The sequence below is a fragment of the Protomyctophum bolini genome (genome assembly GCF_963924005.1).
Source record: "Protomyctophum bolini genome assembly, chromosome: 20".
NCBI classification, from domain to species: domain Eukaryota; kingdom Metazoa; phylum Chordata; class Actinopteri; order Myctophiformes; family Myctophidae; genus Protomyctophum; species Protomyctophum bolini.
In genome coordinates, this window is record NC_137881.1 from 25,911,375 (window position 1) to 25,923,034 (window position 11,660).

Here is an 11,660-nt window from a genome sequence, read left to right on the forward strand (position 1 = left end):
CGGGATCTTATAATCATCTCGTTGTGTGTGTGTGTGTGTGTCATTTTACAGGTAGAGGCTGAACTCCAGAAAACGGGAAGACGAATGATGGAAGGAACTGAGTGAAACGCTGATGTGAAGTCTGTGGACATGAACGTGGACATGAAGCTGGGGAGAAGCAGAGGTATCAGTTCGGTCTGGAGGCATTGGGAACATGTCGTTCCATCAGAGGAGGTAAGATGATGGAAGGACATTTTCCCAAGGCCAGCGTCAGACGAGCATTTTTGCCCTTCCCCCAGGTCGCCCACTAGTAATGTTGAGAGAAGAATGTTTCCTGTCATTACTACATACCCTTAATTTTCTGTGCACGGTAGGTACGAAGTGGGTAAGTTGTATAATCATGTGACAATATCCACTTAACTGTATTGTTTTCAGTAGCATATTTGATTGTGTTTTCCCGGGATCTTATAATCATCTCGTTGTGTGTGTGTGTGTGTGTCATTTTACAGGTAGAGGCTGAACTCCAGAAAACGGGAAGACGAATGATGGAAGGAACTGAGTGAAACGCTGATGTGAAGTCTGTGGACATGAACGTGGACATGAAGCTGGGGAGAAGCAGAGGTATCAGTTCGGTCTGGAGGCATTGGGAACATGTCGTTCCATCAGAGGAGGTAAGATGATGGAAGGACATTTTCCCAAGGCCAGCGTCAGACGAGCATTTTTGCCCTTCCCCCAGGTCGCCCACTAGTAATGTTGAGAGAAGAATGTTTCCTGTCATTACTACATACCCTTAATTTTCTGTGCACGGTAGGTACGAAGTGGGTAAGTTGTATAATCATGTGACAATATCCACTTAACTGTATTGTTTTCAGTAGCATATTTGATTGTGTTTTCCCGGGATCTTATAATCATCTCGTTGTGTGTGTGTCATTTTACAGGTAGAGGCTGAACTCCAGAAAACGGGAAGACGAATGATGGAAGGAACTGAGTGAAACGCTGATGTGAAGTCTGTGGACATGAACGTGGACATGAAGCTGGGGAGAAGCAGAGGTATCAGTTCGGTCTGGAGGCATTGGGAACATGTCGTTCCATCAGAGGAGGTAAGATGATGGAAGGACATTTTCCCAAGGCCAGCGTCAGACGAGCATTTTTGCCCTTCCCCCAGGTCGCCCACTAGTAATGTTGAGAGAAGAATGTTTCCTGTCATTACTACATACCCTTAATTTTCTGTGCACGGTAGGTACGAAGTGGGTAAGTTGTATAATCATGTGACAATATCCACTTAACTGTATTGTTTTCAGTAGCATATTTGATTGTGTTTTCCCGGGATCTTATAATCATCTCGTTGTGTTTGTGTGTGTGTGTCATTTTACAGGTAGAGGCTGAACTCCAGAAAACGGGAAGACGAATGATGGAAGGAACTGAGTGAAACGCTGATGTGAAGTCTGTGGACATGAACGTGGACATGAAGCTGGGGAGAAGCAGAGGTATCAGTTCGGTCTGGAGGCATTGGGAACATGTCGTTCCATCAGAGGAGGTAAGATGATGGAAGGACATTTTCCCAAGGCCAGCGTCAGACGAGCATTTTTGCCCTTCCCCCAGGTCGCCCACTAGTAATGTTGAGAGAAGAATGTTTCCTGTCATTACTACATACCCTTAATTTTCTGTGCACGGTAGGTACGAAGTGGGTAAGTTGTATAATCATGTGACAATATCCACTTAACTGTATTGTTTTCAGTAGCATATTTGATTGTGTTTTCCCGGGATCTTATAATCATCTCGTTGTGTGTGTGTGTGTGTCATTTTACAGGTAGAGGCTGAACTCCAGAAAACGGGAAGACGAATGATGGAAGGAACTGAGTGAAACGCTGATGTGAAGTCTGTGGACATGAACGTGGACATGAAGCTGGGGAGAAGCAGAGGTATCAGTTCGGTCTGGAGGCATTGGGAACATGTCGTTCCATCAGAGGAGGTAAGATGATGGAAGGACATTTTCCCAAGGCCAGCGTCAGACGAGCATTTTTGCCCTTCCCCCAGGTCGCCCACTAGTAATGTTGAGAGAAGAATGTTTCCTGTCATTACTACATACCCTTAATTTTCTGTGCACGGTAGGTACGAAGTGGGTAAGTTGTATAATCATGTGACAATATCCACTTAACTGTATTGTTTTCAGTAGCATATTTGATTGTGTTTTCCCGGGATCTTATAATCATCTCGTTGTGTGTGTGTGTGTGTGTGTGTGTCATTTTACAGGTAGAGGCTGAACTCCAGAAAACGGGAAGACGAATGATGGAAGGAACTGAGTGAAACGCTGATGTGAAGTCTGTGGACATGAACGTGGACATGAAGCTGGGGAGAAGCAGAGGTATCAGTTCGGTCTGGAGGCATTGGGAACATGTCGTTCCATCAGAGGAGGTAAGATGATGGAAGGACATTTTCCCAAGGCCAGCGTCAGACGAGCATTTTTGCCCTTCCCCCAGGTCGCCCACTAGTAATGTTGAGAGAAGCATGTTTCCTGTCATTACTACATACCCTTAATTTTCTGTGCACGGTAGGTACGAAGTGGGTAAGTTGTATAATCATGTGACAATATCCACTTAACTGTATTGTTTTCAGTAGCATATTTGATTTTGTTTTCCCGGGATCTTATAATCATCTCGTTGTGTGTGTGTGTGTGTTTGTGTCATTTTACAGGTAGAGGCTGAACTCCAGAAAACGGGAAGACGAATGATGGAAGGAACTGAGTGAAACGCTGATGTGAAGTCTGTGGACATGAACGTGGACATGAAGCTGGGGAGAAGCAGAGGTATCAGTTCGGTCTGGAGGCATTGGGAACATGTCGTTCCATCAGAGGAGGTAAGATGATGGAAGGACATTTTCCCAAGGCCAGCGTCAGACGAGCATTTTTGCCCTTCCCCCAGGTCGCCCACTAGTAATGTTGAGAGAAGAATGTTTCCTGTCATTACTACATACCCTTAATTTTCTGTGCACGGTAGGTACGAAGTGGGTAAGTTGTATAATCATGTGACAATATCCACTTAACTGTATTGTTTTCAGTAGCATATTTGATTGTGTTTTCCCGGGATCTTATAATCATCTCGTTGTGTGTGTGTGTGTGTGTCATTTTACAGGTAGAGGCTGAACTCCAGAAAACGGGAAGACGAATGATGGAAGGAACTGAGTGAAACGCTGATGTGAAGTCTGTGGACATGAACGTGGACATGAAGCTGGGGAGAAGCAGAGGTATCAGTTCGGTCTGGAGGCATTGGGAACATGTCGTTCCATCAGAGGAGGTAAGATGATGGAAGGACATTTTCCCAAGGCCAGCGTCAGACGAGCATTTTTGCCCTTCCCCCAGGTCGCCCACTAGTAATGTTGAGAGAAGAATGTTTCCTGTCATTACTACATACCCTTCATTTTCTGTGCACGGTAGGTACGAAGTGGGTAAGTTGTATAATCATGTGACAATATCCACTTAACTGTATTGTTTTCAGTAGCATATTTGATTGTGTTTTCCCGGGATCTTATAATCATCTCGTTGTGTGTGTGTGTCATTTTACAGGTAGAGGCTGAACTCCAGAAAACGGGAAGACGAATAATGGAAGGAACTGAGTGAAACGCTGATGTGAAGTCTGTGGACATGAACGTGGACATGAAGCTGGGGAGAAGCAGAGGTATCAGTTCGGTCTGGAGGCATTGGGAACATGTCGTTCCATCAGAGGAGGTAAGATGATGGAAGGACATTTTCCCAAGGCCAGCGTCAGACGAGCATTTTTGCCCTTCCCCCAGGTCGCCCACTAGTAATGTTGAGAGAAGAATGTTTCCTGTCATTATTACATACCCTTAATTTTCTGTGCACGGTAGGTACGAAGTGGGTAAGTTGTATAATCATGTGACAATATCCACTTAACTGTATTGTTTTCAGTAGCATATTTGATTGTGTTTTCCCGGGATCTTATAATCATCTCGTTGTGTGTGTGTCATTTTACAGGTAGAGGCTGAACTCCAGAAAACGGGAAGACGAATGATGGAAGGAACTGAGTGAAACGCTGATGTGAAGTCTGTGGACATGAACGTGGACATGAAGCTGGGGAGAAGCAGAGGTATCAGTTCGGTCTGGAGGCATTGGGAACATGTCGTTCCATCAGAGGAGGTAAGATGATGGAAGGACATTTTCCCAAGGCCAGCGTCAGACGAGCATTTTTGCCCTTCCCCCAAGTCGCCCACTAGTAATGTTGAGAGAAGAATGTTTCCTGTCATTACTACATACCATTAATTTTCTGTGCACGGTAGGTACGAAGTGGGTAAGTTGTATAATCATGTGACAATATCCACTTAACTGTATTGTTTTCAGTAGCATATTTGATTGTGTTTTCCCGGGATCTTATAATCATCTCGTTGTGTGTGTGTGTGTGTGTGTGTCATTTTACAGGTAGAGGCTGAACTCCAGAAAACGGGAAGACGAATGATGGAAGGAACTGAGTGAAACGCTGATGTGAAGTCTGTGGACATGAACGTGGACATGAAGCTGGGGAGAAGCAGAGGTATCAGTTCGGTCTGGAGGCATTGGGAACATGTCGTTCCATCAGAGGAGGTAAGATGATGGAAGGACATTTTCCCAAGGCCAGCGTCAGACGAGCATTTTTGCCCTTCCCCCAGGTCGCCCACTAGTAATGTTGAGAGAAGCATGTTTCCTGTCATTACTACATACCCTTAATTTTCTGTGCACGGTAGGTACGAAGTGGGTAAGTTGTATAATCATGTGACAATATCCACTTAACTGTATTGTTTTCAGTAGCATATTTGATTTTGTTTTCCCGGGATCTTATAATCATCTCGTTGTGTGTGTGTGTGTGTTTGTGTCATTTTACAGGTAGAGGCTGAACTCCAGAAAACGGGAAGACGAATGATGGAAGGAACTGAGTGAAACGCTGATGTGAAGTCTGTGGACATGAACGTGGACATGAAGCTGGGGAGAAGCAGAGGTATCAGTTCGGTCTGGAGGCATTGGGAACATGTCGTTCCATCAGAGGAGGTAAGATGATGGAAGGACATTTTCCCAAGGCCAGCGTCAGACGAGCATTTTTGCCCTTCCCCCAGGTCGCCCACTAGTAATGTTGAGAGAAGAATGTTTCCTGTCATTACTACATACCCTTAATTTTCTGTGCACGGTAGGTACGAAGTGGGTAAGTTGTATAATCATGTGACAATATCCACTTAACTGTATTGTTTTCAGTAGCATATTTGATTGTGTTTTCCCGGGATCTTATAATCATCTCGTTGTGTGTGTGTGTGTGTGTCATTTTACAGGTAGAGGCTGAACTCCAGAAAACGGGAAGACGAATGATGGAAGGAACTGAGTGAAACGCTGATGTGAAGTCTGTGGACATGAACGTGGACATGAAGCTGGGGAGAAGCAGAGGTATCAGTTCGGTCTGGAGGCATTGGGAACATGTCGTTCCATCAGAGGAGGTAAGATGATGGAAGGACATTTTCCCAAGGCCAGCGTCAGACGAGCATTTTTGCCCTTCCCCCAGGTCGCCCACTAGTAATGTTGAGAGAAGAATGTTTCCTGTCATTACTACATACCCTTCATTTTCTGTGCACGGTAGGTACGAAGTGGGTAAGTTGTATAATCATGTGACAATATCCACTTAACTGTATTGTTTTCAGTAGCATATTTGATTGTGTTTTCCCGGGATCTTATAATCATCTCGTTGTGTGTGTGTGTCATTTTACAGGTAGAGGCTGAACTCCAGAAAACGGGAAGACGAATAATGGAAGGAACTGAGTGAAACGCTGATGTGAAGTCTGTGGACATGAACGTGGACATGAAGCTGGGGAGAAGCAGAGGTATCAGTTCGGTCTGGAGGCATTGGGAACATGTCGTTCCATCAGAGGAGGTAAGATGATGGAAGGACATTTTCCCAAGGCCAGCGTCAGACGAGCATTTTTGCCCTTCCCCCAGGTCGCCCACTAGTAATGTTGAGAGAAGAATGTTTCCTGTCATTATTACATACCCTTAATTTTCTGTGCACGGTAGGTACGAAGTGGGTAAGTTGTATAATCATGTGACAATATCCACTTAACTGTATTGTTTTCAGTAGCATATTTGATTGTGTTTTCCCGGGATCTTATAATCATCTCGTTGTGTGTGTGTCATTTTACAGGTAGAGGCTGAACTCCAGAAAACGGGAAGACGAATGATGGAAGGAACTGAGTGAAACGCTGATGTGAAGTCTGTGGACATGAACGTGGACATGAAGCTGGGGAGAAGCAGAGGTATCAGTTCGGTCTGGAGGCATTGGGAACATGTCGTTCCATCAGAGGAGGTAAGATGATGGAAGGACATTTTCCCAAGGCCAGCGTCAGACGAGCATTTTTGCCCTTCCCCCAGGTCGCCCACTAGTAATGTTGAGAGAAGAATGTTTCCTGTCATTACTACATACCATTAATTTTCTGTGCACGGTAGGTACGAAGTGGGTAAGTTGTATAATCATGTGACAATATCCACTTAACTGTATTGTTTTCAGTAGCATATTTGATTGTGTTTTCCCGGGATCTTATAATCATCTCGTTGTGTGTGTGTGTGTGTGTGTGTCATTTTACAGGTAGAGGCTGAACTCCAGAAAACGGGAAGACGAATGATGGAAGGAACTGAGTGAAACGCTGATGTGAAGTCTGTGGACATGAACGTGGACATGAAGCTGGGGAGAAGCAGAGGTATCAGTTCGGTCTGGAGGCATTGGGAACATGTCGTTCCATCAGAGGAGGTAAGATGATGGAAGGACATTTTCCCAAGGCCAGCGTCAGACGAGCATTTTTGCCCTTCCCCCAGGTCGCCCACTAGTAATGTTGAGAGAAGCATGTTTCCTGTCATTACTACATACCCTTAATTTTCTGTGCACGGTAGGTACGAAGTGGGTAAGTTGTATAATCATGTGACAATATCCACTTAACTGTATTGTTTTCAGTAGCATATTTGATTTTGTTTTCCCGGGATCTTATAATCATCTCGTTGTGTGTGTGTGTGTGTTTGTGTCATTTTACAGGTAGAGGCTGAACTCCAGAAAACGGGAAGACGAATGATGGAAGGAACTGAGTGAAACGCTGATGTGAAGTCTGTGGACATGAACGTGGACATGAAGCTGGGGAGAAGCAGAGGTATCAGTTCGGTCTGGAGGCATTGGGAACATGTCGTTCCATCAGAGGAGGTAAGATGATGGAAGGACATTTTCCCAAGGCCAGCGTCAGACGAGCATTTTTGCCCTTCCCCCAGGTCGCCCACTAGTAATGTTGAGAGAAGAATGTTTCCTGTCATTACTACATACCCTTAATTTTCTGTGCACGGTAGGTACGAAGTGGGTAAGTTGTATAATCATGTGACAATATCCACTTAACTGTATTGTTTTCAGTAGCATATTTGATTGTGTTTTCCCGGGATCTTATAATCATCTCGTTGTGTGTGTGTGTGTGTGTCATTTTACAGGTAGAGGCTGAACTCCAGAAAACGGGAAGACGAATGATGGAAGGAACTGAGTGAAACGCTGATGTGAAGTCTGTGGACATGAACGTGGACATGAAGCTGGGGAGAAGCAGAGGTATCAGTTCGGTCTGGAGGCATTGGGAACATGTCGTTCCATCAGAGGAGGTAAGATGATGGAAGGACATTTTCCCAAGGCCAGCGTCAGACGAGCATTTTTGCCCTTCCCCCAGGTCGCCCACTAGTAATGTTGAGAGAAGAATGTTTCCTGTCATTATTACATACCCTTAATTTTCTGTGCACGGTAGGTACGAAGTGGGTAAGTTGTATAATCATGTGACAATATCCACTTAACTGTATTGTTTTCAGTAGCATATTTGATTGTGTTTTCCCGGGATCTTATAATCATCTCGTTGTGTGTGTGTCATTTTACAGGTAGAGGCTGAACTCCAGAAAACGGGAAGACGAATGATGGAAGGAACTGAGTGAAACGCTGATGTGAAGTCTGTGGACATGAACGTGGACATGAAGCTGGGGAGAAGCAGAGGTATCAGTTCGGTCTGGAGGCATTGGGAACATGTCGTTCCATCAGAGGAGGTAAGATGATGGAAGGACATTTTCCCAAGGCCAGCGTCAGACGAGCATTTTTGCCCTTCCCCCAGGTCGCCCACTAGTAATGTTGAGAGAAGAATGTTTCCTGTCATTACTACATACCATTAATTTTCTGTGCACGGTAGGTACGAAGTGGGTAAGTTGTATAATCATGTGACAATATCCACTTAACTGTATTGTTTTCAGTAGCATATTTGATTGTGTTTTCCCGGGATCTTATAATCATCTCGTTTAGTGATCGACCGATAATCGGCCACGGCCGATTATCGGCTTCGATATTCATGTTTTTTATTAATATCGGTATCGGTGGTAAAAAAAAATAATCGAGGCCGATTATTTTATTTTTTCTCATGCGCAAATATTGGCGCAACAACCTCTCTCACTAACAATATGCCGACCAAAAGATCCTTCGATTGGTTGAAAACGTACATCATGAGCCAATGAAACAAATGAATCCTCTGCGAGTGCGTCTGCAGTGCTGACTGAGCACAGAAAAAAGAAAACACAGCATGTTGTGCACAGAGCTGGGGACACCCTCACCTGCCGCTTTGTCGTGGAGAAACTGGCTGTTTTACAAGTAAGATAGACACAATTATATAACCCTTCACAGCGTGCTTATACATTTACACTTTATTATTATCTTGGAAATAATTAACTGTCTGTCTCGCTTTCTCTCTCTCTCTCTCTCAAAGAGACATGTGGAAAACTTTCCAGCCATGAGCCATCACAATCCGCCTTAAACACTCACCAGTTCAACTTCTCCAAGAAGCAACACGGAGCTTGTTTTTCAGGTAATCCGTTCGTTGTAATGTAACGCTCATGTAAAATATAATAGCATTATGTGACTGACTGCATGCTGACTCGCTTCCGAATGTTTTATCTCGTCTCACAGGAGGGGAAGCCACGGCACGGTGCTGCAGTTCCACCGCCATCAACGGAGTGAAAGGAGACGGACATTCTTCTTCTTCCACAAAGTAAGAGAACTTTACTGAACTGCTTTGTTTATAAACGCATGATTATTATCGACGCATACATGAAATGTGCGGCCGGTCGAGCTTCTAGTCAACAACAGTGCAACAAGTACTGGGGGCAGCCATTTTTCCCCAAATCAGACGAGGGAGCACAATTGTATGGGTCACGAGATTCAATGTAACACCGTTACATAGAACGTAGCCATGTAGTGTTGCATATAAAATGTGACCTTATATAAATGTGCTACCCCAGGTAGCACATTTATATAAGGGTAACATTTTCTATGTAACATTGAATCGGCTCCCAATCTACAAGCTCACAATGTTTTAATGAGGCTTGTAGAGGGCCATTATCAGTATTTATGTACTTGTTTGTAAATGTTTATTACAAAAAAATAAACATTGACTCTCTCAACCTCCTGTTATTGTAATGTAGATGGCTCCTCCAGGACGGCGTACGACAATTGGACGACGACATTGGACCTTATGTGATTTAATGTTCACTGTTGTATAACTGGTGTAAAGACAATTGTAGCTATTTATGAGATTTTTTGCTGTGAAAAAAAATAACCAAAAAACCTCTGTTGGAGTCTGTTGCTGTACTAAACACAGCCTGCACTTTAGTTTACTGTACTACTCACTGTGTTGAATGTTCCATGCTGCTACTGTGCTACAGTACATTGCACTTGTTTAAAAATGCACTTGTTTAAAAAATGCATTTGATGGGGGGGGGGAGGGGGAGTGTTACTGAAGTAACTGAATACAATGTTGTTGTTCATACTGTACTACTCACTGTGTTGAATGTCCCATGCTGCTACTGTGCTACAGTACATTGCACTTGTTTAAAAAATGCAAAAATGCATTTGATGGGGGGGGGGGGGGGGGGGGAAGTGTTACTGAAGTAACTGAAAACAATGTTGTTCTTGTGCTTGCTAAGCAATAAATGTTCTCCAATACATTTAAAGGAATTCTTGTGTTGAAAGTTATGTTATTTTTACTTATTTTTACTTTTTTTCTTTTTACTATTCATAATCGGTCATAATATCGGCTATCGGGCTTTTTGATTGTCCACTAATCGGTGATCGGATATATCGGCCAAAATCCATATCGGTCGATCACTACTCTCGTTGTGTGTGTGTGTGTGTCATTTTACAGGTAGAGGCTGAACTCCAGAAAACGGGAAGACGAATGATGGAAGGAACTGAGTGAAACGCTGATGTGAAGTCTGTGGACATGAACGTGGACATGAAGCTGGGGAGAAGCAGAGGTATCAGTTCGGTCTGGAGGCATTGGGAACATGTCGTTCCATCAGAGGAGGTAAGATGATGGAAGGACATTTTCCCAAGGCCAGCGTCAGACGAGCATTTTTGCCCTTCCCCCAGGTCGCCCACTAGTAATGTTGAGAGAAGAATGTTTCCTGTCATTACTACATACCCTTAATTTTCTGTGCACGGTAGGTACGAAGTGGGTAAGTTGTATAATCATGTGACAATATCCACTTAACTGTATTGTTTTCAGTAGCATATTTGATTGTGTTTTCCCGGGATCTTATAATCATCTCGTTGTGTGTGTGTGTGTGTGTCATTTTACAGGTAGAGGCTGAACTCCAGAAAACGGGAAGACGAATGATGGAAGGAACTGAGTGAAACGCTGATGTGAAGTCTGTGGACATGAACGTGGACATGAAGCTGGGGAGAAGCAGAGGTATCAGTTCGGTCTGGAGGCATTGGGAACATGTCGTTCCATCAGAGGAGGTAAGATGATGGAAGGACATTTTCCCAAGGCCAGCGTCAGACGAGCATTTTTGCCCTTCCCCCAGGTCGCCCACTAGTAATGTTGAGAGAAGAATGTTTCCTGTCATTACTACATACCCTTAATTTTCTGTGCACGGTAGGTACGAAGTGGGTAAGTTGTATAATCATGTGACAATATCCACTTAACTGTATTGTTTTCAGTAGCATATTTGATTGTGTTTTCCCGGGATCTTATAATCATCGCGTTGTGTGTGTGTGTGTCATTTTACAGGTAGAGGCTGAACTCCAGAAAACGGGAAGACGAATGATGGAAGGAACTGAGTGAAACGCTGATGTGAAGTCTGTGGACATGAACGTGGACATGAAGCTGGGGAGAAGCAGAGGTATCAGTTCGGTCTGGAGGCATTGGGAACATGTCGTTCCATCAGAGGAGGTAAGATGATGGAAGGACATTTTCCCAAGGCCAGCGTCAGACGAGCATTTTTGCCCTTCCCCCAGGTCGCCCACTAGTAATGTTGAGAGAAGAATGTTTCCTGTCATTACTACATACCCTTAATTTTCTGTGCACGGTAGGTACGAAGTGGGTAAGTTGTATAATCATGTGACAATATCCACTTAACTGTATTGTTTTCAGTAGCATATTTGATTGTGTTTTCCCGGGATCTTATAATCATCTCGTTGTGTGTGTGTGTGTCATTTTACAGGTAGAGGCTGAACTCCAGAAAACGGGAAGACGAATGATGGAAGGAACTGAGTGAAACGCTGATGTGAAGTCTGTGGACATGAACGTGGACATGAAGCTGGGGAGAAGCAGAGGTATCAGTTCGGTCTGGAGGCATTGGGAACATGTCGTTCCATCAG

General features: G+C 44.1%; 1 long non-coding RNA gene across 2 annotated transcripts; it reads left to right on the top strand.

The window, feature by feature from the left end:
* The first annotated feature begins 8,579 nt into the window (after window positions 1-8,579).
* Window positions 8,580-9,695, top strand: LOC308335065. 2 transcript variants are annotated; one of them, XR_013965968.1, is made up of 4 exons: window positions 8,580-8,651; window positions 8,767-8,865; window positions 8,967-9,048; window positions 9,482-9,695. It is a non-coding gene; the product is annotated as an uncharacterized lncRNA (long non-coding RNA). The 2 variants fall into 2 exon arrangements; XR_013965969.1 differs by having other exon boundaries at window positions 8,970-9,048.
* The last annotated feature ends 1,965 nt before the right edge of the window (window positions 9,696-11,660 follow it).